Here is a 6000-nt window from a genome sequence, read left to right as displayed (position 1 = left end):
TACAACAACGTCGGAACGATCCTCTTTCTCCACACTTGTAAACACTGGGGTGTAGTTTCGCATACGTCATCCGTGACCTATTGAAGTGATGACGTATTACTTGAGGTTGCGCTGCTCACGCTGGTGCGTCACACAACCGGAGGAAGACGAGAAGTTGTGGTTTAAAAGTGAATTTTTTTTTCTTGCCAAAAATGACAATCGTTTGACTAGATAATACCCTTATGCGTCATTTTGGGATTGTTTAGAGTCCTTTGAAACTGCAATTTTAAACTGCATTTACCCTCTGGGGGGTCGACCATTTTGGGACACTGGCAGAGATTCTGACATGCTCTTACATTTGATCTTTTTTCAGTTGCTTAAAAACATAATAATGGCAAAAGTCTCATAACAATGCGTTCAGCACAAACTGGGCTACAATATTTTATGAGCTACATGTATGTACATGTTTGTATTTTTGAGAGAAAAAGTCACTGATATAAGTCCATAAAGCCCATACTAAACATGTTTTCACAAGACATTTCAAAGCATAATCTAGTAGTCTAGAGTTTTTTTATTTAAAATGATGTGAAAATCATTCTGCCTACTCATTCACATAAAACAATATATTGATTTAGAAATTGTAAGAAACTGTTAAGTGTTGGGGTCCATTAAAGTCCATTAAAATGAGAGAAATTCTGGAATGTTTTCCTCAAAAAACACAATTTCTTCTCGACTGAACAAAGAAAGACATCAACATTTTGGATGACATGGTAAAGTAAATTATCTGGATTTAAAGAAAATGGAGTAATCCTTTAATAAATAAATATTCTTACCAATTTTAATAATGCTACATATGAGTAGAAATGTAAAAATATCACAATTTAGGAAAATGTAAGAGACATTAACTTTACATTACTGCAGGATGTGCAAAATTGGGTCCAGCACAAATGTTCACAGTTGGAGGTACGAAGTTGTGTGCAGTAATGTAACTCATATGAAACAACAATATGAGGTTTCGGTTAATGTAATGTGTAATATCCAATGGGACAGCTAAGAGACCCTGGTGTGTCCTGGGTTTTGTTGATGAGGCCAGTTGTGGATGGAAAGAAATTGTTTGGGGCATGAGGTTCTGGTCCTGATGGACCGCAGCCTCCTGCCAGATGGTTTGTGACCAAGGGGAGAGGAGAGGACTATTTTGCTTCAAATTCAGTGTTTGGAAATTGGTTACATGTTTAGTGCACTAATATTAATGTTTATTTTTTTACTCTATAAATCAATTATGTGTTATCTGATGTCATTAACATATAAAGTCAATCAATGTTTCTCTCATTAGTTCTTCTACATCATAGTCAAAAATGCTTTTCCTTATTGTACTTTCCTGTTATGTCTCGTATTTCAATTCAGTTTTCCCACTAGAGGAAGAATAGCTTTGCCGGGAGATTAGTTATTGCAACATGTTTGATTTGTCTGTCTCTTATCTCAACGTGGCGATAAGGAAAGGCATCTACCAGAATGCAGGATATATCAGAACATGCTCTTTCTGTTTCAGGCCCTCTTGAGAAACATCGTCCCACCACATGAATACAAATCTCCTGTGCTGTAAAGAACCGTGAGCATTGTATTAGCGGGCTTCACCTAAATCAGCATACGTGTTATTTCTGTGAATAATTCGCGCCGAGTCGTTTCAAATTGTGTCTTGCTGGTCATTGCTGTTATGTCCCTGTATCACTTGAAAAGAGTGTCCTGAGAAAATCACTGCATGTTCCACCCTCTAAGCAGGCAATTGTGCATTAATGCATCAGTCTCGGGCCCCGTAAACGAACAGGACATTTTGCCCTTGACATTTTCGTGGCTGGAAATGTCGGCGAGCGTGTAAGATAGTGAAAGAGTCTTAATTTATTCGAATGGCACCCAAGGTGTCAGATTAAGAGAGCCATTTGCATGAACTGGAGAACTCTACAAATGATCATGCGACATTGATTTAGAAGCGTTCAGATGAGGGGAGTTTTTTCAGATGTTATTGAATGGGGAGCAGGAAATGTTTTGCATAGTCCATGCGATTGCTTTACGATGCTTTTCTGCATGATTAAATCCAGGAATTATATTTCAGTAATTCAGTCTGGGAATTTTATTGGTAAATGGTACAACGTAGTCCAATTTCATGGCAAATTTGTTTTAATTCATACTGTATTGCCTAGTGTTGGTCGATATGCCACATTTTGAGATCGTCCTATCGTCAGCCTGTGAGATCACCGATACACCGATATTGAGGGGCGAGGCAGTAGTTTACTAATTTATTAATTTGTACTCATTTATGACAAGTCACTTGATTGGTGGACAAAAAGAAGCAAGGGCAACACTGTCATGACCCCAACCTTCTTAAAACTGATGCCATTAATCTGAGTGCATCATTAAATTCCAGGCGCTCTAATTGCAATTTTGCAAGCTATTGTGCAAGGAAGAGTCCAAATCATGCGTATTACAAGTTCAGGTGCTACGAATCCAGGCCTAGCGCATTCAGGTCCGTGCAAGAGTCCAAGACGCGCGCATTAATTCCAGGTGTGTACAAGAAGGAATCCACGCGTTACAAGCTCTCTCGCGCAAAGTGAAGCCCACAAACCCTCTTATGCGAGGAAAAAGCATGCAATTTGTATTTTAATATGAAACTATGATGAACTATCATCATGAAAGCCTGCTATTGGCGATATGCACTGTTGGGGGTAACGCTTTTCAAGTAACGTGCATTACGTAATAATACAAAGAGTAAAGTAACGCATTACTTTTACAATGTACACATTAATATTTTTGTTACTTTTTCAAAAAAGTAATGCAAGTTGCTTTTTTAGTTTAATTAATTAGATTAAAAAAATTATGTACTGAATCAAACTAAACATAGTCACATTATGCACTCTATGCGTACACGCCTGTGTGGAAACAGTTTGGGTCAGAAACTGAGATGGCAGGCCAGAGCTCAACATTTTTGTGATCAAATATGCAATTTCTGACTAAATTTCAGTCATTAAAAACACCTGCAAAGGCCTGAAAGAGATCAAGCCTTAGCCAAGAAAAAGTAACGCAAAAGTAACTACAAAGTAATTTAGTTACTTTTTTGGGAGTAATTTAATATTGTAATTCATTACTTTTAATAGTAACATTTCCCAACACAGGCAATATGTCTGACGATCGTCGATACACGATACTATCGTCTATCGGCACAAACGTAGTATGGCCATATTTGTACGTTTTCTGTATGACTTGCTTTCGCCCCTGTGGTGCTGGGGTTTTGGGGCGGGGTTAACGGTGGGGCTTCATCGTATTATCATACACTTTGTACGGATTTATACGAATTAGCCAACTTGTACAATACCTACAAATTCCCGTGGGATCAGACGGGAGGGTTGCAATCAAAGGACATTTACATTAAAATAACATTTACCTTCGCTGCCTGATGAAACTCACGTATGTCCAAAACGGTTATTTTCAGGAAGTGAAAAAAATACCGTATTTCAAGAGCAGTTGAATGTAGCGTTGTCATACTTGGTACGGCATCTTTACATGTAACCATATTCTTGCCAGTGTAATGATATAATCCACATTTAACCAAAATTGAGTTTAAATGGACATACTTGCATATTTTACAGTCGATACGTGTTCTTCCGATCATTAATTAGAATGGCCAAGTCGCGTTTCATATTGACAGATGAATACGTTCAGTTTATTAAATAGCCTACGTCTTAGTTTTAAATACGCTTAGTTCATTTAATATTAATTATACATTTATTAAATGTCTCTTGCAAACTATGAAGGGACAATGAATCAATACACTGAATTGGTAATGCTAGACAGATACTTTGTTTGCACAGTCCTACCGTAATTTTGTCACTCCTAGACGTACGTCTGGCGTCATGGGGGAAACATTTACCTCGATGAAGGAAAGTCATTGTCTCACCAGGCTATGTTTATTCGGCTATCCAGTGCTGATCTTCGATGAAACTTCACGAGACCGGCGAGATGCTTCCACAGGGCGGGAGATACGCGGCGTGATTGACAGCTTTGACACCAAATTGATATACGTGAAAATCAGATGACATGATTTCACAACTTTTCATTGGCCATTTAGATATGTGAAGCATACTGTATACGGAAATGAACCTGGACATTCAATCCGTCAAAAAATCTCAAAATCGGCAAAATGGACATACGTGGACAGCGACGTTATGCATTTAGCAGATGCTTTCATCCAAAGCGACTTACAATGCATTTAAGGTAAACATTTTATCAGTATGTTCCCTGGAAATCGAACCTACAACCTTTAGAGTTGTTAACGCATGCAGTGCTCTACAGATTTATCTACAGGAACACTGGAAGGGAAAGAAGTGCACATTCTCTTTTGTAAATGGCCAATTAGGACGTAAGGTGGGTCATCCCAAATCATTGTAAAAAGCACATAGGTGCTAGTGCCAAGTACCTGACAATCTGATTTAGAAATGATCCCATTATTATTTCCATACAGGGGCTCTTCTGGAACATCGTGATGACCAAAAGTTCTCACTTAGTGTCAGTTTAGCAAGTCAGTAAATGTTGGGTACCAGCCCGTAGGCATCCCTGTCAAAATCTCTCGCTCGCTCTGGGTTCAATGCATTTCACCTATTAGCTTCAGTCCCATACATTTAGCCTGTGACGGCCCACAGATGGCTCCTAATTAGCAGGGAAATTAAAAACGGCTGATAGAGAATGCAAAAAGGCCCATGGCCGCGTTGAAGGGGTTATACCAGGGACCCGGCGAATGGTCATTCAGCTAATACATCATTTATGAGGATGTTGTCAACACATTGGGTTCTCTGATGTCTCAAAGGAAAGGACCTGCCAGTTCTACAGTACATCCTGATGTACTGAACATGCTGAGCTTTATTTACTTAAAAGTATGGTAATTAGTGTTGATAGAGAAGTTTTAGTCCTCTTTCCTTTGGCTGTATAAAGCTGATTTTCTTCTTAACTCTTTCCCCGCCACCGTTTTTTATAAAAGTTGCCAGCCACCGCCAGCATTTTTCATGATTTTCGTAAAAGTTTAATGCCTTCCTTTAAATATATAAACATACAATATATCAAATGAAAGAAGACACCCTCTGCTTAAAAAAAAAACGTTGGGTAGATTTATGTGTCAAATATGGGTAGATTTGATCAAAAACACCACATTTTGAGCAAAAAGCTGAGATAATTCAATTTTTGTGAAGGACTTTTGATAGAGATCCCATTCAAAGCAATTCCTAAAACATACACAAAGATCTTCAGGGGACTTCAGGGATAGACAAAGATTAGTTATTCAAAAATGTATGCCATAAAAACAGCCCCGGCATCTGGCATAGTATAAAAGTCATGAAGGAAATACAAAATTCACAGTGGCATTAAACAGATCAATGTGTGTTTAACACCTGAGATTAGTGTTTATGTTTCCATGGTAATGATTCCATCATGGTGTCAAAATCTTGACAACAGTCCATCACTGGTGACCTTGATGCTGTCACAAAGACCGGGCGAGTGCTATAAATCAATCAGAGCTGAAGTATTCATCTATTACACCCGTCAAGCGACGTGTCCACATCTCACTGTGCATGAGAAAGCAGATGTGAGTTATGACACTGCAGTTTAGGGAAGCATAGATCAAGAAAGATGACACAGGGTAACACTTGTAAGTTTTCTTTGGGGGAGAAAGGTAAATGTGCCTTGTCATACTAGTGCCTGTGTGGGCTTCATTTTGTCAGTGTTTTTTTTTTTTGTCTCTGAGGAACAGTTATGGTATGCTTGCTGTAGTTTTTTTGGATCTTGATGGTTTTAGTGGTTGAAATGAGGTTGCGTGTGCATGTATGTTTTTAGTTAAAATTTCTAGACTGATTCAATGTTGGCTAGGGGGACCATACATGCCATTTTCCCCAGACACGTCTTGGCCAGGATTTCGGGTGTGTCTTCCGGAAGTCGCATTTGTCGACACTATATGTCATCGAGGCAACCTTTACATTTCGA

Source organism: Misgurnus anguillicaudatus, chromosome 15 (genome assembly GCF_027580225.2).
Source record: "Misgurnus anguillicaudatus chromosome 15, ASM2758022v2, whole genome shotgun sequence".
In the NCBI taxonomy this organism is placed as follows: Eukaryota; Metazoa; Chordata; class Actinopteri; order Cypriniformes; family Cobitidae; genus Misgurnus; species Misgurnus anguillicaudatus.
Note: the sequence above shows the minus strand (reverse complement) of the source record.